The 24,129-nt window shown below is 40.2% G+C and overlaps 1 long non-coding RNA gene across 1 annotated transcript in view; it reads right to left on the reverse strand.

Annotated features, from left to right (window-relative positions):
- LOC132344987 (uncharacterized) overlaps window positions 1-22,998 on the reverse strand; it is a 30,571-nt gene extending 7,573 nt beyond the window's left edge. Inside the window, exons 1-3 of the long non-coding RNA XR_009494086.1 lie at window positions 22,654-22,998; window positions 13,584-13,672; window positions 12,956-13,049 (exon numbers count right to left, since the gene is read on the reverse strand). This is a non-coding gene — a long non-coding RNA (uncharacterized lncRNA). The remainder of the gene's footprint in view (window positions 1-12,955; window positions 13,050-13,583; window positions 13,673-22,653) is intronic.
- Window positions 22,999-24,129: the final 1,131 nt, after the last annotated feature.

The following is a 24,129-nucleotide window of genomic DNA, read 5'->3' on the forward strand; positions in this document are numbered from 1 at the left end:
AGACATGGAAACCAACAACTGTAAAAACAGAAGACTACAAACTGAGGATATTGGAAATGCATCTGAAATTAAGAGACCAGCAACTTAAAACAACCTTGTACATATACAGACTGCTAAATCAAAATCTCATGGTAACTGCAAACCAAAAATCTACAATTGATACACACACAAAAAAAGAATAAAAATCCAAACACAATACTAAAGATAGTCATCAAATCACAAGAGAAGAGAACAAAAAGGAAAGGAATGAAAAGTATCTACAAAAACAATCCCATGCATATTGGTAATTACCTTAATTTTAAATGGATTAAATGCTCCAACCAAAAGACACAGACTGGATGAATGGATACAAAAACAAGATCCATAAATATGCTGTCTACAAGAAACCCACTTCAGACATAGGGACACATACAGAGTAAAACTGCAGGGATGGGAAAAGATATACCATGCAAATGGGAATCAAAAGAAAAAGAAAGCTGGAACAGCACTACTTGTATCAGACAAAACAGACGTTAAAATAAAGACTGTTAAAAGAGACAAAGAAGGACACTACGTAATGATCAAGGGATGAATTCAAGATGATATAACAATTATAAAATAATTGAACATCATTAAATATAACGTAAATATTGTAGGACCAAAATAGGAGTACCGTAATATATAAGGCAAATGCTAATAGCCATAAAAATAGAAATAAACGATAACACAGTAATAGTGGGGGATTTTAACACCTCACACAGGTCAATAGATAGATCATCCAGACAGAAAATCAATAAGGAAACAAAGATTTTAAATGATACATTAGACTAGATGGACTAATTGATATTTATAGGTCATTCCATCAACAAACAGAAAAACATACATTCTTCTCAACAGCATATATAGAACATTCTCCAGGATAGATCAGATGCTGGGTCATAAAGCAAGCCTAGAAAAACTTAAGGAATCTGAAACCACATCAAGTTTCTATTCTGACCACAGCATTCCTGGAAAGTCCCATGGATGGTGAGCTGCAGTCCATGGGGTCGCTGAGGGTTGGACATGACTGAGCGACTTCACTTTCACTTTTCACTTTCATGCATTGGAGAAGGAAATGGCAACCCACTCCAGTATTCTTGCCTGGAGAATCCCAGGGATGGGGAGCCTGGTGGGCTGCCGTCTATGGGGTCACACAGAGTCGGACATGACTGAAGTGACTTAGCAGTAGCAGCACAAGAAAAAAACTGTAAAAATTATAAACATGTGGAGCCTAAAGAATATGCTACTAAACAACCAATAGATCACTGAAGAAATCAAAGAAAATCAAAAGATACCTAGGGAAAAATGAAAACACAACAAACCAAAACCTTTGGGATATCGTAAAGCCAGTTCTAAGAGGGAAGTTTACAACAATAAAATCTTACCTCAGGAAACAAGAAAAATCCCAAATAAACAACTTAATCTTACACCTAAAGCAACTAGAGAAAGAACAAACAAGACCAAAACTTAGCAGAAGAAAATAAAGATCAGAGCAGATATAAATGAAATAAAGATGAAGAAAACAACAACAAAAAAATCAGTGAAACTAAAAGTGGGTTCTTTGACAAGATAAACAAAATGGATAAACCTTTAGACAGACTCATCAAGAAAAAAAGGGAGAGGACTCAAATTAATGAAATCAGAAATGAAAAAGGAAGTTACAACTGAGACCACATAATACAAAGGCTCACAGGAGACTACTAAAAGCAACTATATGGAAATAAAACAAACAACCCAGAAGAAATGGACAAATTCTAGAAAGCTACCATCTCCCAAACTGAACCAGGAAGAAATAGAAAATATGAACAGACCAATCACAAGTATTGAAATTGAAACTGTGATTTTAAAATGTGCAATAAGCAAAAGTTCAGGACCAGATGGTTTCACAGGAGAATTGTATCCAGCATTTAGAGAAGAGTTAACAGCTATCCTTCTGAAACTACTCCAAGAAATTGCAGAGGAAGAAATACTCCCAAACTCATCCTATAAGGCCACTATCAACCTAATACCAAAACCAGACTGAGATACCACCAAAAAAAAAAAAAGAAAGAAAGAAAATTACAGACCTATATCACTGATGAACAGTCACAAAAATTCTGAACAAAATACTAACCTGAATACAACAATACATTAAAAGGATCATACATCATGATTAAGTGGGATTTATCCCAGGGATGCAAGGATTCTTTAACATTCACAAGTCAGTTTACCATACCACATTAACAAACTAAATAATAAAAACCATATGATCATCTCAATAGATTCAAGAAAAGCTTTTGATAAAATTCAATACCTATTTATGATTTTTAAAAAATCTTCAGAAATTGGGCAAAAACAGAACCTACCTCAACATAATAAAGGCTATATTTGAGAAACCTGGGCTTCCCGGGTAGCTCAGCTGGTAAAGAATCTGCCTGCAATGCAGGAGGACTCAGTTCAATTCCTGGGTTGGGAAGATCCCCTGGAAAAGGGATAGGCTACTCATTCCAATATTCTCAGGCTTCCCTGGTAGCTCAGACGGTAAAGAATTCACCTGCAATGCAGGAGACCTGGTTTGAGAAGATCCCCTGGAGGAGGGCATGGCAACCGACTCCAGTATTCTTGCCCGGAGAATCCCCATGGACAGAGGAGCCTGGATGGCTATAGTCCACGGGGTTGCAAAGACTTGGACATGACTGAGCAACTAAACAGACTTGAGAAATCCACAGCTAACACAGCACTCAATGGTGAAAAGTTCAAAGCATTTCATCTAAGAAACAAGACAAAGATGCCCACTCTTGCCATTTTAATTAAACATAAAAGCAGTTTTTTATCCATGATCAACAGGCACATGAAAATATATTCCAACATTGCTAATTATTAGAGAAATGCAAATACCTACAATGAGATAGCACCTCACATCAGTCAAAAAGTCTATGCACAAGAAATGCTGGAGAGGGTGTGGGGAAAATGGAACCCTCCTACACTGTGGGTGGGAATTTAAATTGGGACAGCCACTATGGAGAACGGTACAGAAGTTTTTTTAAAACATTAAAAATAGAGCTACCATAAGACCCAGCAATCCCACTCCTGGCCAAATATTCAGAGAAAAGCACATTTCAAAAAATACAGGCACCCAAATGTTCATTGCTACACTATTACAATAGTCAATATACGGAAGCAACATAAATGTCCATTGATAGGTGAATGGATAAAGAAGATAGGGTACATATACACAATAGAATATTATTCAGTCATAAAAAAAATGAATGAAATAATGCCATGCGCAGCAATATGAAATGATCTAGAGATCATGATGGGAGAAGGCAATGGCACCCAACTCCAGTACTCTTGCCTGGAAAATCCATTAACTAGGTAACAGACATTTGAGTTGTTTCTGTTTTGACTGTTATGAATAATGCTACAATGGCTACATAAATATAAGTCTTTGTGTGATCATACATGTTTAATCTCTCTTGGGCAAACAGCTAACGGTAAAACTGAAGGTTCAATACAGTAGGTGAATGTTTAACTTTTGAAGAAACCATCCAATTGTTTTCCAAAGTAACTGTACCATTCCGTAATCCCTCCAAAAACATAAAAGAGTTCAGGCTGCTCTACCACATCCTCATAACATTCCAAGATTTGGTACTGCCTATCTTGTTAAACCTAATTCATTACAATGGATGTGTAGTATGTCACAGTGATTTCAATTTGTATTTTTTTTTATTTTATTTTTAAACTTCACATAATTGTATTAGTTTTGCCAAATATCAAAATGAATCCGCCACAGGTATACCTGTGTTCCCCATCCTGAACCCTCCTCCCTCCTCCCTCCCCATACCATCCCTCTGGGCGGTCCTAGTGCACCAGCCCCAAGCATCCAGCATCGTGCATCGAACCTGGACTGGCAACTCGTTTCCTACATGATATTTTACATGTTTCATTGCCATTCTCCCAAATCTTCCCACCCTCTCCCTCTCCCACAGAGTCCATAAGCCTGTTCTATACATCAGTGTCTCTTCTGCTGTCTCGTACACCGGGTTATTGTTACCCTCTTTCTAAATTCCATATATATGCGTTAGTATACTGTATTTATGTTTTTCCTTCTGGCTTACTTCACTCTGTATAATAGGCTCCAGTTTCATCCACCTCATTAGAACTGATTCAAATGTATTCTTTTTAATGGCTGAGTAATACTCCATTGTGTATATGTACCACAGCTTTCTTATCCATTCATCTGCTGATGGACATCTAGGTTGCTTCCATGTCCTGGCTATTATAAACAGTGCTGCGATGAACATTGGGGTACACGTGTCTCTTTCCCTTCTGGTTTCCTCAGTGTGTACGCCCAGCAGTGGGATTGCTGGATCATAAGGCAGTTCTATTTCCAGTTTTGTAAGGAATCTCCACACTGTTCTCCATAGTGGCTGTACTAGTTTGCATTCCCACCAACAGTGTAAGAGGGTTCCCTTTTCTCCACACCCTCTCCAGCATTTATTATTTGTAGACTTTTGGATCACAGCCATTCTGACTGGTGTGAAATGGTACCTCATAGTGGTTTTGATTTGCATTTCTCTGATAATGAGTGATGTTGAGCATCTTTTCATGTGTTTGTTAGCCATCTGTATGTCTTCTTTGGAGAAATGTCTATTTAGTTCTTTGGCCCATTTTTTGATTGGGTCATTTATTTTTCTGGAATTGAGCTGCAGGAGTTGCTTGTATATTTTTGAGATTAGTTGTTTGTCGGTTGCTTCATTTGCTATTATTTTCTCCCATTCTGAAGGCTGTCTTTTCACCTTGCTAATAGTTTCCTTTGATGTGCAGAAGCTTTTAAGGTTAATGAAATAAATATCTTTACAGGTGCTTATATGTCATTCATATATCTTCTCTGCAAGTGTCTAGTCAAATCTCTCTTGCCTGTTTTTTAATTGGTTTGTCTCATTAAGTGTAAGAGTTCTTTACATATTCCAGATACAAGCTATAGTTTTTTGTTTTGCAAATATTTTCTTCCTCTCTGTGGCTTACCTTTTGATTTTTTCATAGTATCTTTGGAGAGCAAAGCTTTTGAATTTTGAAGAAATCAAATTCACCCTTTTTTTTTTTTCTTTTTGATTAGTGCTTTTATATCCTATTTAAGAAATCTTTCCCTTACCAAAGGTCACATAGGTTTTCCTCTTATGTTCTCTTCTACTAGTGTTACAGTTTTAGCTATTACATTTAGATAACTGGTTCACTTTGGGGCTAATTATTTCATAAATGGTACAAAGTAATGGTCTAGGTTTATGTTTATACGTCTGGCTATCCAAATATTCCAACAATAATCTGGGCAGCATAGGTAATTTCTCTGCCATTCCCTGAGCTGGAACAATACCTTCTCCAATGAGATCTGAACTCCAGGCTTGAGGAGTGATTCCCCCCTCAAAGTTTATCTTTAATTAGAAAGTTTTCCTTAGCTCTTAGGGTGCTATCCAGCACTCCCTGTACATCATATATTTACTATTTTCTTGTGGCTTAATAGTTCTTTATACTAAACCAAAGCAATAGACTGAAATCAACCAAGAATTATACCTAATTTTGTTGGACTGTTTTTTTCCTGATGGAACTGACCCTTTTACCATTATGAAATATTCCTGAAATATTCCTCTAATAATACTATCTAAGTCCATTTTGTATAACACAAACCCAGCCATGCCACACCATATTTCTTATGTGTAATGATTGCATGCTACATCTTCTTCAACTGCATTACTTTTAATTGTCATCCTTAAGTGTCTCACTTATAAAAAGTACGTATTTGGTTTACTTTCAAATACAGTTACCAATATGGTTAGTTTTAGTTTTATTTTCTATTTATGACATTTATTAGTTATTACAGTCATTCCTTTTTCATCTTTTCTCTCCTTTTCAGTATTCTATGGATTGTATATTTTTTGGTATTTATTACCTTCTCTACAGTCCTGTTAACTATAGCTTTGTGTGTTTTTTTAAGTGATTTCTCAGGGTTTTCAATCTTTCATAATCTCCTAGTAGTTAATATCAAATCACTTCGGGTACAATGTAAGGTCCTTAACAACAGTATGCAATAATTATCCTTCTCTCATTACTTTTGCTATTCTTATATATTTTACTTCTAAACATGTTGTATATCCCACAATACATTGTTATGATTTCACGAGACAACACTCTTGAGAAATTAGGAAATGAAAAAATATATCTTTTCTATTTACCCACATACTTGTCATTCTCAGTACTCTCTGTAGATGTGAATTTCCATGTTGTATCATTTTTCTTCACTCTGAGGAGCTTCCATTAATGATTTGAATACTGCAGGTCTCCTGAAAAGTAAGTCCCTCCACTGTTTAACCAAAACTATTTTTATTTCACTCTAATTTTGAGAAATATTTTCATTGGAACTGAAATTCTAGGTTGGCTCTTTTCCTAGCAATTTAAAGATCTCATTCCATTATCTTCTGGCTTCCATAATTTCTGATGAGAAGTTATTAGTAAGCCTTTTGGTTCTTCTGCTATATTTGTCTTTTTCTCTGCTCTTAAGATCTTCCCTTTATCATTGGTTTTCAGCAATTTTGTTGTGCATGTCTATCTGTATGTCTGTTTACAGTGCTTGGGGTCCACAGAGCATCTTTGATCTGTCAGCTTATATTTTTGACAAATGTGGAAAAAATTCTACTATTAACTTTTTTAATATTCTTTTCCATGTCAGTCTCTTTTCCTTCTAGCTCTCTAATTACAGATATGTTTAAGATACTTTAATATTTCCCACAAGTCACTAATGGCTCTGTTCTCTGTTTCTGCTTCAAATCCACTAATATGTTCTTCTATAGTATCTAATGTGATAACAAGCCCATTAAGCAAATTTTCACTGTAGATATTGCTTCTACAGTTCTAAAATTTCCATTTGGTTCCTTTGGTTAATTGTCATTTCTCTATTGAGATTTTTATTTCATTCCTATTTATGACCAAAATTTTCTTTTAAATCCCTGTATTTATTTATAATAGATATTTAGTCTTTGTATATTAATTCCATCAATTCTTTTTTCTTTTCTTGTACAGAGTACTTCCCTTGTGGCTCAGCTGGTAAAGAATCTGCCTGCAATGCAGGAGACCTGGGTTTGATCCCTGGGTCAGGAAGATCCCCTGGGGAAGGGAAAGGCTACCCACTCTTGTATTCTGGTCTGGAGAATTCCATGGACTGTATAGTCCATGGGGTCACAAAGAGTCAGGTACAACTGAGCAACTTTCGCTTTCACTTTCTAGAGAATGCTAGTTTCAACTCTATTTGTGGATGTCTAAGGAATGACTACATCAGAAAGGGATAGCTAATGTCCATAAACAAATTCCCTACCAACTGTCTTGGGGCAGATGGCACTTATGTCTCCTATTTTTCTGCAGAAAGGAATGAAAGCTGAGATTACCACACAGGCCCTGATGCTCTCTCAGAAACCTCCTTAGACCTAAACTTTGCTCCATTATAATGAGCTACAGAAACAATCATTAGTATTATTTTCCATCATTATACTTGACATAAATAGGAATAAGCTTTTTCTTGTAAAGCACTTAATTAGATCTGAAATCCTCCCAATGGCCTGGAAAGAAGGGTATCATTACCCTTACTTCTTAAAAAACTATCTCCTATCTCAGGTTCACAGAAGTTCCAAACATGCATATTTGTCTGTAAATATTATGCATTTGGCATTAAGTAAACTGCATCTTGTCTCTGGGTGGTGTGTCTATGAATGTTCACTTAAGACCCACTATATGCACTGAAACATGTATATTATCATATGTGAAATAGATGGCTAGTCCAGGTTCGATGCATGAGACAGGGTGCTCAGGGCTGGTGTACTGGGATGACCCTGAGGGATGGGATGGGGAGGGAGGTGGGAGGGAAGTTCAGGACGGGGAACACATGTACACCCGTGGCTGATTCATATCAATGTATAGCAAAAACCACTACAATATTGTAAACTAATTAGCCTCCAATTAAAATAAATAAATTTTTTAAAGGAAATAAAAGACCCACTATGTAACATGAGTGAAAGTCTCTCAGTCATATCTGACTCTTTGCAACCCCATGGGCTATATATAGCTCACCAGGCTTCTCTGTCCATGGAATTCTTCAGGCAAGAATATGGGAGTAGGTTGCCATTTCCTTCTCCAAGACCCACTATGTGGTCCTGATGTAATGCATGATCAATGTCTTTTATAAACTTAGGTATCCCTGGATCAGATGAGTAACACTGATTTCTGTTGGACTCGTCAGGCATCTTGTATAAGCCACTTAATTGTTACATATATTTTTCTGATTCTATTTATGATAATCATCTCTCCCCTCAATTACTCTTTCTTATTTATTCAGAAAGTATACTGAAAGAAGGCCTGGACTCACAAGGCTCTCTACTTCTACATGGCACCCTTACAATCAAGAAGAAGAAAAACTCCCTGAAGGTTTTATAATTCTAGGCATAATTTATGCAGATATAAATGCAGAGATCCACCTCTAATTTAGAAGAATAAAAGCTACCCAAAATGCATTTGGTCTCTGATGTCAACAATTCTTTCTACACATTTCTATACAGCCATGTAGCAACTTTAATGTAGGTCAGTTATCATATAGTCTTTCTTAACGGAGAAAGAAAATAAGTCCAATTTCCCAGGCCATGAAATACTTGTTTCTCTGGAAGTATTTCTTCAGAAAAGGGTCCTTCTCACCCAAGACCTCCCATGGGATTCAGTTCTTACATTGTCTTACACACACGTGTACCTGATTCAGTCTGACTAGATAAAGCTCAAGGGCCCACTACCCAGAGTTCCAACTCCCCTAGAAAGGCTGTAAAACACATACACTTTAAACCATTCTCTTCCTGGCTGTGAAATCTTCCCCACACATATTAGAAAGATTTTTTAAGAAATCCTTACACACATAAATCAGTTGATGCCTCAACCTTAGCAAGACCTGGAAGGTTGTAGGTTAGAGTCTATTCTGTAAGACTGGCTCTTGCTTTGCAGTGAGGTTAGGCCATTAGATATTCTAATGAGTGCCCAACTTGTACATTCCCATTAAAGATTAATTTGGCTGCCTTGCAACGTCTGTGTTCTGCTGACTCCTATCTGTTCCCCAGACTGCAGGGCCAAACTCATCCATCATCACAGACAGACACTTGGAAGCCACCCCTTGCTGTTGCTTCAAAATATCAAAGAATGAGTCATCTCAGGCAAGGGAGATTCCTAGAGTGGCCTGCCCCAGGGGCTTCTTCTCAAAAGCCTTTCTCAGGTCCCCCACTTGCCTTTTGGGGTTGAATCTTATGAAGACACCATCACAGCTGAGTCCTTGAAAGCACAGCAAATGGAGCATGCTGAAAGGTGGCTTTAAGGAGGCATTACAGCCACCTGGAATCTGGAGACATTTCTGCCATAGTTCCCTACCCAAAATAGCAATTGGTGAAATTTAACCTGAGAACTGTTGTCAAAAACAAGTGTGAGTATTTTAGTTAATGGAAGCCATCCCAACTGTGGGTGTGGGTTCACCCCAAGGCCCAAGGGATTTGAAGAACTTAACTTCTCTCTGTTTGCTGAAAGAGTACTGCAGGTGAGCAGGAAGCTACTCTGAGTGTGCAGTTAAGAAAGTCTTCCAGGAAGCTGAGAGAAACCCGTAAGGACTAGCAGTCTTCAGCATCAGAGACTCACACACTAGGTATACAGACCCCAAGAGGGCTCTTTGCATAGGGAGAGAGGATCGGTCTGGGTACAACTTGCTTGTGATGCCCAGATTCTCATAGAAAGAACACTGACTGCTATCATTTACACATGCCATAGACAGGACCCCACCTCTGATATAGGCAGCTATGAAATATATCCACATGTGTAACACACAGATCAAGAGAAGAAATACAACTGAAGATGAGATAGGCAATTTGGAAAGTTAGGAAGCTTCCTGACAACTGAGGTATTCAAGTCAAGGCTGGTAAACACTAGGATAAGAAAGTCATACAGAGGGTTCAAGCATCAAATGAGTCATTTTTTAAAAAGATTGTCTTTGTGGACCCTTCCAACTCAGATTCCACAGTCTACAAATTCTCCAATTAACAGGACATACCAAGCGACATAAGCTACCTGCAAATGTGTACATCAAACCATTTACAAATATATACCACACATATGCTGTCTGCTTGCCTAAATATAAATGGGGCAATCTGCAATATAAACAAGCCTCAGAGTCATTTATACACTTTTACATAAGCGAACTTGCTTGTGTACAAAGGTGTGCACATAGACAGGCTAGGATGACAAACGAGGCTGTAGAGACAATGTAACAGCTTGATCTGATAACTCCTAAAACTAAAATACAAAAAATTAAGTTTACAGCTCTTTTCCTTCTTCATTTTGTCAATGTTGAACTAAAATGAAGAACATCTCCCAAATAAAACGCTTGGGAAAAAATGAGAAAAAATGTAGATGAAGACTATGAAAGGTTGGGTAAGTACAGAGCATGGAAGAGCATGCTTCACTTCTCAGAAACATCACTGTATTTGTGAAAACACAGCAGGAGGCAGAGAAGGGGGCAAGAGCAGGAAATTGTGTTCAGTCACTCAGTCATGGCTGACTCTTTGCGACCCCATGGACTGCAGCATTCCAGGCTTCCCTGTCCTTCCCCATCTCCTGGAGCTTGCTTGGAGGAAAGCCCTTCTCCAATTGCAACTGTCTTTTACACAAGGTAAAGGTGTTGAGTAGCCTTATGGATACAAGCATACAAGCCTATCCAGTCTTCCAGTACATCTGCTTCTGCTAGGCACCAAGTGATTTAATGTCCAGTCCACTCATTTTATTTACTGCCTCTTAATCTCTTTAAGTGGACCTCAGGGCTTTTGCACAAGCATGGATCAATGAAGGAGCATTCACTCCTCTCCTGCATCAGATGGAGAAGAAAGTTATGGGAAAGTAAAAAACAAAACAAAGAGATAACACAGTGAACAAAGCTTCAGTTTTCCCAGTATGACCTTGTTGAGAGAGCTAAGGAAAGCACCAGGATGTCCTTCTTACCTTTGAAAACTTCGGGGGAAATTAAATAAGGCAGAACTAATGGGGCAGACACCCTTGTGGACTATGCTACGCCTCCAAATCTGATTAGGAAGCGTTATGGACGGAGGAGCCTGGTAGGCTGCAGTCCACGGGTTGCAAAGAGTGGGACACGACTGAGCAACTTCACTTTCACTTTTCACTTTCATTCATTGGAGAAGGAAATGGCAACCCACTCCAGTGTTCTTGCCTGGAGAATCCCAGGGACGGGGGAGCCTGGTGGGCTGCCATCTATGGGGTCGCACAGAGTTGGACATGACTGAAGCAACTTAGCAGTAGCAGCAGCAGCAGCATGCCAGCTGCCATGAGTTCTGTTTATTTCCTATGCTTGGAAAGCAAGGAGATCAAACCAGTAAATTCTATAGGAAATCAACCCTGAATGTTCATCAGAAGAACTGTTGCTGAAGCTCCAATACTTTGGCCACCTGATACAAGGAGCTACCTCACTGGAAAAGACCCTGATGCTGGGAAAGATTGAAGGCAAAAGGAGAAGGGGGTTACAGGGGATGAGATTGTTAGATAGCATCACTGATTCAATAGACAGAATTTGAGAAACTCTGAGAGATACTGGAGGACAGAGGAGGCTGGTGTGCTGCATAACCATGGGGTTCTAAAGAGTCAGACATGACTTAGCAACTGAACAACAACTTTAAAATGTGTTTTGAGAAGGGGCTAAAACGCCCATCAAATAACCTTTACCTACTTTCATCTGGTAAGAGTGTTAGAAGCATATTTTAAAAACACATTCACCAATTACAAAACACAATTATATGAACTACTTTTATTGGTTATCATTCAACTTTAATGTGGCTTTTTAAAGCCCTGGTCAATATCGATATATTATACTGAATGATCTTAAATGCAATTGTAATGAGAGCACTGACACAATAAACTATTTAAGTTTCAATACCAGAATTCACTATCTTTATTCTAGCCAGATCTATACAGTGAATTAGATCTGAATAACAAACAGGTTCACTACTGTCCCCAGTTATCTTGGACAATTGTATCAGGTATGCTGAATGACAAATATAACTAATGTCAATAGTAATACCTACCATTCATTCTAGCAGGCACTCTAAAGTTATCTCTAATTCTTATAACAACCCTGCAAATTTCTAGTACCCATTTTACAGAGAAGGGTACTGAAACACAGACATGTGGGGCTCCTTGACCAAAGCTTGTAAACTTTCTATATTACTCTCATCATCTCCTACTAAAATGTCCTGATTAAAATCAAAACCTAAACAGGATTTGTGTACACGCACCATTAGGTAGAGCTGGTGATCTAATATACAGCATAAGCTCTGACTTCATCACCCTTGGATAAGTTGAGGATCCATCAGCTACACCATTATGGCTCAGCAGAAATATAGATAAGGAGGTGGCAAAACTTTGGCAGCTGAGACCTTTTCTAAAGCACTAAACATATTTAAAGCAAAGTCCAAAGAGAAATATACTTAAGTTCTAAGATTATGGTTTTATAGGCTCTGATGATCTTACAGATTCCTTAAAAAATTCTCCCAAAGCAAGGAAGACCATAGGCTACTACCTCTCCAATCTATAAAGAGATATTAAGGTCCATATTGTCATGAAAGCTCACAGGAACACTTATCATGAAGTGTGTAATTTGAGATTCAAGTTGATCCAAATGCTTAGTTATCTAAGACTTAGCTATTACACTTAAAGTATGGTCAGTAGACCAGCAGCCTCAGCATCACCTAAGAACTTACTAGAAATGCAGAAATCTTAAGGCCTATCCTGGACCCACTGAATCAGAACCTATATTTTAAAAAGATCTTCAGTTTATTTACAGGTACATTAAAGTTTGAGAAGCATTACTCTTAGAGGCACTACTTACATGAAGAGTCTAAAATGCTGAATTCTGAACTAGACAGTTTATCTGGCAGGAAAGTGCAGTTGAAATGTTTTTTATCATATAGGTACAGGAACTGCTAAAAGGGAAAAAAGACATTTTTATTAAATTTAATCCCTAAAGAGTGTCCTGATTCACATTTTGTAAGGATCAAAACATCTTTAAATAATCCAGGCATTAGAAGGTCTAAATTTTACAGCCTAAATATAGTCTCAAAATGATTTGTAGAGTATTCATGGAAGGGCAATAAGTCTTGCTTCATTGGTCTCATGTCTGACCCTCAGTTTTCTGATTTTCTTGGGATTTAAATTTCATTAGCAGTGTTACAGTTAAAAATATATTCAGGTCTTTGCATGACCTTTTCTCAAAGAATATAAATTTACCCTAAGAAGTACAGAATCTAACCAGCACCAAGAAATCATGTTTTATGGATTAAAGTGATGTGATAGCTTCAAAACACCAAGAATCCATGTTGTATGGATTAAGTAAAGTGATGCGATAACTATAAGTTGAACAAGGCAGTAAAAAAGATGAGCTCTTTCACAGAATCTACCTGTCTATAAGTATGAACAGCTGTCAAAATCATTAAGGCCAGCCCAGTCATAGCACTAACCTAGGAATGACCATCCTCGGGACCCTTGATGAGGCAATGCAGAGATGATCAAACAGAAGTAATTGTTCAATCCTCTAACAGCTCACCAACTACAGGAGATGAAATCACACATATGAATCTTTTGGAAAAAAATGGTATAAGACAGTAAAAATCTTCACATTATAAAAAGATAAAAGTATGATGGGAAGACCAGAAGTAGGGAAAAAAGGGAAAGAAGTGAAGAGGAAAAAAAAGAGAGAGAAAGATAGGAAGAGGAAGGAAGGAGAAAACAAAGGAATAAAGATACATGTGATTACTTTGAGCCAGATACTGTGGTGGGCCCTTCATTACATCTCAGATAACTACAGATGATACAATTGAGACCTAGAGTTTTAATTATTTTCCCAAGGTCAAACAGCTAATGTGTCCTAGTAGAGAATAGCTACTGAGTTCTAGTATTTTAACCTAAATTTGAAATCGTACCTTGACAGCATGGTTCTAAATGTGTACTGATTATAGAGCTCCAGAAACCCTGCATTTTCAAACTGAAAAGAACCTTAGAGCAGAGCATTAAAAATACGAGGCTTCTACAGTTCAAGTGACTAGTGGAATTAAAATGACCAACTGGTAGGGATGTGACTGAGACTGAGCAGTAGGCAGGCAGAAAAGAAAGCAAGCAAGAAAGAATCAGAGCTTTTCTAGAATATATCATTATGCCCAGCAGGAGGTTATTTGCAAAGAGCTTAACTGTTGAGCAACATGGTCACCACTCCGAGGGTCTGAGAGTTTGCTCTGAAGTTCAAAACCCAGTTTCTGCATGACTGAAACCAACTTAGGATTTGCAAGTGTCCAAAACTTAGCCATTCCTAAAACTTGTCCAGAGGAAATGGCTTAGCCAAAGTCAAATATGACTTCCTGTTTTAAAGAAATAAGGCTTAAACCGCTTGTTTAAAAGACTCATTGAATTTCTTGGCCAAGATATCACTTAAAAAAAAAAAAAAAAAGAATCTATTTTGATGATATAAGTCTAATTGAATCAGAACCATATGTACTGCATTCCCCCTTTTAAACTACACATGAACTAGAAATTAAGTGTTCTTGCTTCTCAAAGTAATTAATGATTCAATTGATTAAATATGATACTGGCCTTAAGTACCATGCTGAGCTCACACTGGCTCCATTTTGCAGGAATCAAGATACTTGCTGAATCCCAGACTCAGCTCACACACATTCCTATTTTGTCTCATGCAAGTTTTCTTTTGTTTGCTCTAAATAAAACCTACTGTTTACTAAGAAGCATGGGCAGCCTATTCACAATGCAACTGTTGTTTAGTTGCTAAGTCATGTCAGACTCTTTTGTGACCCCATGGACTGTAGCTTGCCAGGCTCCTCTGTCCATGGGGTTTTCCAGGAGAGAAAACAAGAAAAAAGCCCTGGAGTGGGCTGCCATTTCCTTTTCCATTACAATGCAAAGCTTCTGCTCAAATCCCTTTTCTTTTAGGTGTGCCCTAAAAGTGGGGGAGGAAGCACAGACTTTCCGCTCCAACTCCTGACTGGGTTGAGTTCTGGCAATAAAGGCAGAAGGCTGGATCCTGGGAAGCTTCAGGGAGGTGGGCACAGTATAACTAAAGTACCTCTCCACTCTCTACCATGCACAGGGTTATGGTCCCTGGAAAATAATATTCTCAGCCAACCTGGCTTAATGTATTTTTTAATCACCTGCCAGCCAGCCCAGCTCAGAATCTTCACACCTGGCTTCATACCTAGCTGATCTCAGAGGAATGAAAAGTGAGCACTTCTCTTTCAGGGCCATTACTTGATATTTTGATCACTTCTTTTGATAAGGGCAACACTATTTCCTGAACTCTGACCTCTTTGCCAGACACCATACAGAGCATTTTACTAACAACCACCCTGAAAGGTGAAGTAGGTGTTATTAACCTCATTGAATAGATGAGGAAACTAAGACTTGAAGAAGTGGAGTCAGGTACTCATAGCCACACAGCTGGGAAGCAGCAGAGCTGTGATTTAGACCCAGATTCAAAACGACTTGAAAGCCTGCTTCCCTCTCTTTTAGGCATTGTTAAAGACTCACCTCAGCCTTCAGTCCTAACGGTCACTAGTTGAAGTGCTTTCTCACTGTCATTAACTCATTTTAGAAGTACAAGGAGGAACAAAGAGATGGGCTCGGTCACTGTCGCACATGTAGGACAAGAGTCATCAATTCTTACAGAACACCCTGCCCAAATCCCACCCAAAGAATCAAGATGCTATGGAAGTCATTCTTTTGGCACCTTCTCTAGCTTCTATAATTTCTGTGTATGATACTTTCTGCAAAATTCACAATTTGGAAAGAAAAGAAAGCAAAGATTTATGCATACATTATTGTATAGGTATAATATCTATTACTTCTAAAAGTTGTTCATTCATAAATCCTTGAGATAATTAATACATGTTGAAATTTAATATAATTATAGACTCTGATCTGTTTATAAATATGCTTTCAAAATTTACAATATCTCACAGTTCAGTCACTCAGTCATGTTCAACTCTTTGGGACTCCATGGACTGCAGCATGTCAGGACTCCCTGTCCATCATCAACTCCTGAAGCTTGCTCAAACTCATGTCTATCGAATCGGTGATGCCATCCAATCATCTCATCCTCTGTCATCCCTTTCTCCTCCTGCCTTCAATCTTTCCCAGCATCAGGGTCTTTTCAAGGAGTCAGTTCTTCGCATCACGTAGCCAAAGTATTGGAGTTTCAGCTTCAACATCAGTCCTTCCAATGAATATTCAGGACTGATTTCTTTTAGTATTGACTGGTTGGATCTCTTTGCAGTCCAAGGGACTCTCAAGAATCTTCTCCAGCACCACAGTTCAAAAGCAGCAATTCTTTGGTGCTCAGCTTTCTTTATAGTTCAACTCTCACATCCATACATGACTACTGGAAAAACCATAGCTTTGACTCAGTTCAGTTCAGTCGCTCAGTCGTGTCTGACTCCTTGCGACCCCATGAACTGCAGCAATACCAGGCCTCCCTGTCTATCACCAAATCCCGGCGTTCACTCAAACTCAAGTCCATCAGGTTGGTGATGCCATCCAGCCATCTCATCCTCTATCATCCCCCTTTTCTCCTGCCCCCAATCCCTCCCAGCATCAGAGTCTTTTCGAATGAGTCAACTCTTCGCATGAGGTGGCCAAAGTACTGGAGTTTCAGCTTTAGCATCATTCCTTCCAAAGAACACACAGGGCTGATCTCCCTCAGAATGGACTGGTTGTATCTCCTTGCAGTCCATGGGACTCTCAAGAGTCTTCTCCAACACCACAGTTCAAAAGCATCAATTCTTCGGTGCTCAGCCTTCTTCACAGTCCAACTCTCACATCCATACATGATGACCAGCTTTGATTAGACAGACCTTTGTTGGTAAAGTAACGTCTCTGCTTTTTAATATGCTGTCTAGGTTGGTCATAGTTTTTCTTCCAAGTAGCAAATGTCTTTTAATTTCAAGGCTGCAGTTACTATCTGCAGTGATTTTAGAGTCTAATTGGTCTACTACCTACATGCACATATACACATTACTCTATTGAATTATTTCTCACAGGAAAACCAAACATTTTTATATAGTTCACTCCCACATAAAATAAACACACCCACATAAACACAAGGAAACAATATGCAAAATCATAATACAGAAGAGATTTGCAAATATACTCACAAATCTGTTAAAAGTGGAAAAATCACATGCTAATTCATACTTTACTTTCTCCCTCTCTCTTTCCCTCCCCTCCCCACTCTCTCTGATAAACACACATGCACATCAAAATCTTCAAACAAATAACTTTTTCAAATTGAAGTACTGAGCAGGGGAAACTCTTTTGACTGAAAATACCTCCTCTTACAGTTCTGAGAAATAAGAAGTCTCTATACAAACCAACAGGCACGCCATAGTGCGGCCAAGAGGAGCCACCCCACGTCCAAGATCAGGGGCAGAAGCCGGAAGGACCCCATGCCCAAAGGGCGGTGGCCAAGAGGAGTTACCCCACGTCCAAGGTCAGAGGCAGTGTCGGAGAGTACTAGACTGCGACGGCACAGGAACAGCCGAGAGGAGCTACCCGGCGTTCGAGGCCGGGGGGGCGGCCGGGAGGAGCAACCCATGCCCGAGGCCAGGGGCAGCGATGAGAGGAGTTACCCGGAACCATGGCTGTGCGGGCGCAGGAAGGCCTAGGGGAGCTATCCCACATTGAAGGTCAGGAAGGGCGGCGGTGAGGAGATACCCCTCGTCCAAGGTAAGGAGCAATGGCTGCGCTTTGCTGGAGCAGCCGTGAAGAGATATCCCAGACCCAAGGTAAGAGAAACCCAAGTAAGACAGTAGGTATTGCAAGAGGGCATCAGAGGGCAAACAAACTGAAACCATACTCACAGAAAACTAGTCAATCTAATCACACTAGGACCACAGCCTTGTCTAACTCAGTGAAACTAAGCCATGCCCGTGGGGCAACCCAAGATGGGCGGGTCATGGTGGAGAGATTTGACAGAATGTGGTCCACTGGAGAAGGGAATGGCAAACCACTTCAGTATTCTTGGCTTGAGAACCCCATGAACAGTATGAAAAGGCAAAATGATAGGATACTGAAAGAGGAACTCCCCAGGTCAGTAGGTGCCCAATATGCTACTGAAGATCAGTGGAGAAATAACTCCAGAAAGAATGAAGGGATGGAGCCAAAGCAAAAACAATACCCAGCTGTGGATATGACTGGTGATAGAAGCAAGGTCCGATGCTGTAAACAGCAATATTGCATAGGAACCTGGAATGTCAGGTCCATGAAAAAAGGTAAATTGGAAGTGGTCAAACAAGACATGGCAAGAGTGAACACCGATATTCTAGGACTCAGTGAACTGAAATGGACTGGAATGGGTGAATTTAACACAGATGACCATTATATCTACTACTGCGGGCAGGAATCCCTCAGAAGAAATGGAGTGGCCATCATGGTCAACAAAACAGTCCGAAATGCAGTACTTGGATGCAATCTCAAAAACGACAAAATGATCTCTGTTCGTTTCCAAGGCAAACCATTCAATATCACAGTAATCCAAGTCAAGGCAATGGTACCCCACTCCAGTACTCTTGCCTGGAAAATCCCGTGGATGGAGGAGCCTGGTAAGGTGCAGTTCATGGGGTCGCTAGGAGTTGGACACTACTGAGCGACTTCACTTTCACTTTTCACTTTCATTCATTGGAGAAGGAAATGGCAACCCACTCCAGTGTTCTTGCCTGGAGAATCCCAAGGACAGGGGAGCCTGGTGGGCTGCCATCTATGGGGTCCCACAGAGTCGGACACGTCTGAAGCGACTTAGCAGCAGCAGCATGCCCCAACCAGTAATGCTGAAGAAGCTGAAGTTGAATGGTTCTATGAAGACCTACAAGACCTTTTAGAACTAACACCCAAAAAAGATGCCCTTTTCATTATAGGGGACTGGAATGCAAAAGTAGGAAGTCAAGAAACACCTGGAGTAACAGGCAAATTTGGCCTTGGAATACGGAATGAAGCAGGGCAAAGACTAATAGAGTTTTGCCAAGAAAATGCACTGGTCATAACAAACACCCTCTTCCAACAACACAAGAGAAGACTCTATACATGGACATCACCAGATGGTCAACACCGAAATCACATTGATTATATTCTTTGCAGCCAAAGATGGAGAAGCTCTATACAGTCAGTAAAAACAAGACCAGGAGCTGACTGTGGCTCAGACCATGAACTCCTTATTGCCAAATTCAGACTTAAATTGAAGAGTAGGGAAAACCACTAGACCATTCAGGTATGACCTAAATCAAATCCCTTATGATTATACAGTGGAAGTGAGAAGTAGATTTAAGGGCCTAGACCTGATAGATAGAGTGCCTGATGAACTATGGAATGAGGTTCGTGACATTGTACAGGAGACAGGGATCAAGACCATTCCCATAGAAAAGAAATGCAAAAAAGCAAAATGGCTGTCTGGGGAGGCCTTACAAATAGCTGTGAAAAGAAGAGAAGCGAAAAGCAAAGGAGAAAAGGACAGATATAAACATCTGAATGCAGAGTTCCAAAGAATAGCAAGAAGAGATAAGAAAGCCTTCTTCAGCGATCAATGCAAAGAGATACCAAAGGAACATTTCATGCAAAGATGAGCTCAATAAAGGACAGAAATGGTATGGACCTAACAGAAGCAGAAGATATTAAGAAGAGATGGCAAGAATACACAGAAGAACTGTACAAAAAAGACCTTCACGACCCAGATAATCACGATGGTGTGATCACTGACCTAGAGCCAGACATCTTGGAATGTGAAGTCAAGTGGGCCTTACTACGAACAAAGCTAGTGGAGGTGATAGAATTCCAGTTGAGCTATTCCAAATCCTGAAAGATGATGCTGTGAAAGTGCTGCACTCAATATGCCAGAAAATTTGGAAAACTCAGCAGTGGCCACAGGACTGGAAAAGGTCAGTTTTCATTCCAATCTCAAAGAAAGGCAATGCCAAAGAATGCTCAAACTACCGCACAATTGCACTCATCTCATACGCTAGTAAAGTAATGCTCAAAATTCTCCAAGCCAGGCTTTAGCAATACGTGAACCATGAACTTCCTCATGTTCAAGCTGGTTTTAGAAAAGGCAGAGGAACCAGAGATCAAATTGCCAACATCTGCTGGATCATGGAAAAAGCAAGAGAGTTCCAGAAAAAAACATCTATTTCTGCTTTATTGACTATGCCAAAGCCTTTGACTGTGTGGATCACAATAAACTGTGGAAAATTCTTCAAGAGATGGGAATACCAGACCACCTGACCTGCCTCTTGAGAAATTTGTATGCAGGTCAGGAAGCAACAGTTAGAACTGGACATGGAACAACAGACTGGTTCCAAATAGGAAAACGAGTTCATCAAGGCTGTATATTGTCACCCTGTTCATTTAACTTATATGCAGAGTACAGCATGAGAAACGCTGGACTGGAAGAAACACAAGCTGGAGTCAAGATTGCCAGGAGAAATATCAATAACCTCAGATATGCAGATGACACCACCCTTATGGCAGAAAGTGAAGAGGAACTCAAAAGCCTCTTGATGAAAGTGAAAGTGGAGAGTGAAAAAGTTGGCTTAAAGCTCAACATTCAGAAAATGAAGATCATGGCATCCGGTCCCACCACTTCATGGGAAATAGATGGGGAAACAGTGGAAGCAGTGTCAGACTTTATTTTTCTGGGCTCCAAAATCACTACAGACGGTGACTGCAGCCATGAAATTAAAAGACGCTTACTCCTTGGAAGGAAAGTTATGACCAACCTAGATATCATATTCAAAAGCAGAGACATTACTTTGCCAACAAAGGTTCTAGTCAAGGCTATGGTTTTTTCTGTGGTCATGTATGGATGTGAGAGTTGGACTGTGAAGAAGGCTGAGCGCCGAAGAATTGATGCTTTTGAACTGTGGTGTTGGAGAAGACTCTTGAGAGTCCCTTGGACTGCAAGGAGATCCAACCAGTCCATTCTGAAAATCAGCCCTGGGATTTCTTTGGAAGGAAGGATGCTAAAACTGAAACTCCAATACTTTGGCCACCTCATGCGAAGAGTTGATTAATTGGAAAAGACCCTGATGCTGGGAGGGATTGGGGGCAGGTGGAGAAGGGGACGACAGAGGATGAGATGGCTGGATGGCATCACTGACTCGATGGACGTGAGTCTGAGTGAACTCCGGGAGTTGGTGATGGACAGGGAGGCCTGGCCTGCTCGATTCATGGGGTCGTAAAGAGTCGACACGACTGAGCGACTGATCTGATCTCATCTGATACAAACCAACTCTCTAATCACTCCAGACATGCTACAGTGGTCCCCATTTGTAATATTCAGGCTTTCATAAGGAAACGTTGTTCAATCTAGACCTCAAAAAAATCTTTCCCCAGTTTTTGAGCCTCCTACCTGTTCTCCAATGTGATGTTTAGCCAAAGGAAAATCCTGCTTTTCTGCTGCTTCTCTTCTCCCTCTTTTTTTAGTGGTGATAGTGGGTAACCACAGAAAAGAAAATTCTGAGGGTACGATTCTTAAATTAACTAAAAAAAACTTTATGAAGTACCTTCTATAAAGCATGATAAGGATATATAACTGAACACCTTGGTGCTCAAAAAATTTAAGTAATGAATAAAGTAAAGAGGAAGATTTCAGAGACATTTATGAGGTACACTTCATAGGTCTTATTGCCTAAACAGATGGGCTGGAGTGGGCGGAGGAGGAAGATATTTCTACCTCTAAAGACTAATGTTTGATCTCTAAAGGAGAGTGAGACACGGTCTGCATTGGGAAAAAGCGGATATTAAATTTCTGTGCATTTGAATTTGCATACTTGTGGGACATCCAGATGAAGATTTCTATTGGTTGTCAAAGGTTCAGAACTTGGTAACAGTCAAAATGTACATATGTTCTCCCAGAAAAACCATGTAGAACAAGAAAATGAGGCCAAACTTGAATCCAGAGAGTAAACATTTCCTTTAGAAGGTTCAGGACTGAACTGTTAACCCTTGCTAGGCCCCAGGTGCAGCAATGTTTTTAAACACGCAGGCTAATTGTGTTCAATTAACAGGATACCACAAAAGGCAGAACCAAAAATCCAGACTAAACCTGCTATGATTTGACCACAGGAACCACATATGAAACCTGTTGGCATCTAAAGGTACCTCTAATTCCCACCATGCTAAGACCTCTGCCAAAAAGGGGGGACTTGTACTCTGCTAGGCATAATCTGTGCCTGGTGCAAAGGAGCCTGAGGCACCGCTCTTGGCCAGCTGCTCCTGGCCCTCTCGGCCCTCTTTCCCACTTTCTGGTGACGCACACTTTCCTCCCTTCCAGAAGGTGCCTTTAGAGTATAAACTCCCCTTCTCCATTCTCTGACCATTGAATAAAAGCCTGTCCCACTGACACCAAACTCAATTTTCCTTACTGGCATCACAAACCTGGGCCCTAAGTCCCTTGGAAACCCTTCCTGGGGCACATCAATTCAGTATGGACCCCAAGAAGAAGACCCTGAAGTCTAGTGTCTAATTTGGAAACAAACTTACCAGCTGGTATTCAGCACGCAGCCTGCAGTTGTGGCTCGGGAGGCTCCCTGCTCTGAGAGTTAGAGGTCCACGCTTAAACTCCATGAGGTTCTGATGGCTTCATAAATGAATTATTCATATGCTACGTCTGATAAAGTTCCAATTCATACCTCCCAAAACCTTTAAAACGCTGGAGTGCACACACCTGGGCTGTAGCAGACACAGCTTCTAATGGGAGACTGCCCTCGGGCACCTTGTTTGGAGCATCCGCGGGCCAAAGTATTGAAGGCCGCAGCCCTACCGGAAATACCTGACTTCCCATGAGTCATAGTGTTCTAAGTTCCCGGATGCAGAAAGGCTGAACCTGGAGGTTCCTAAATGCACACGTTTGTGTTTCCAAAATTTCTCAGTGCTTATCCAGAGCAGGTGATGCAAGGAATTTTGAAACTTAAGAGGAGTTAAAGATCTATCTAAGGTAAGGCATATCTCAATGTATCTTTATACCATTAAAAACTGTTAAATGCGTAAAATTGAGGTCAGGATTGAATACACGTGGACCACAAGGCTGGTTGTTTGGAGGAAGGGATTTGACGTTTTCAGCAGCCCCTCCCCTCCCCCGTATCTTTTCTGGCATGATGTCTGAAATCTCATTACAAATTTTTTGTTCGTGTATTTTTTTTCTTATTAAAATCTAAATATCCCAAGGATGTGCTAACGTAGTGGTAACAAACAGAGCCAGAAGATGTTAGAGGCCAGCTATTCCAATAGTTTTTTTTTTTTTTTTTTCAGATTCATAATTAGATTTTAATTTGTGTGCTTTTTTTTTTCTTTCCTCTTTTAACTTTGGAATCCTTGTTCAAATTATAGCTTACTCCTGAAGTTCAAAGTGAATAAAGGAAAACAGCAAAGCTGTTCTAGTATGTAGCAAAAGCAAAACAAAATACCACTGGTTTACTTGGAGTCCATTTTTAATAACCATTATTCTACTCCAACACTTCATATTTAAAGAAGCTCTTTTGTATAACTCTCTTTACTCTAGACTTGGATGGTATTAATGCTGCTTGTGGGGCTTCCCTGGTGGCTCTGCTGGTAAAGAATCCACCTGCAATGCAGGAGACCCTGGTTCCATTCCTGGGTGGGGAAGATCCCCTGGAGAAGGGATAGGCTGCTACTGCTGCTGCTAAGCCGCTCCAGTCGTGTCCGACTCTGTGCGACCCCAGAGATGGAAGCCCACCAGGCTCCCCCATCCCTGGGACTTTCCAGGCAAGAACACTGGAGTGGGTTGCCATCTCCTTCTCCAATGCATGAAAGCGAAAGAAAAATGAAAGCGAAGTCAGTCAGTCGTGCCTGACTCCTCGCGACCCCATGGACTGCAGCCCACCAGGCTCCCCCGACCATGGGGTTCTCCAGGCAAGAGTACTGGAGTAGGGTGCCACTGCCCTCTCTGAAGGGATAGGCTACCCACCTCAGTATTCTTAGGCTTCCCTGGTGGCTCAG

Source organism: Bos taurus, chromosome 3 (genome assembly GCF_002263795.3).
Source record: "Bos taurus isolate L1 Dominette 01449 registration number 42190680 breed Hereford chromosome 3, ARS-UCD2.0, whole genome shotgun sequence".
NCBI classification, from domain to species: domain Eukaryota; kingdom Metazoa; phylum Chordata; class Mammalia; order Artiodactyla; family Bovidae; genus Bos; species Bos taurus.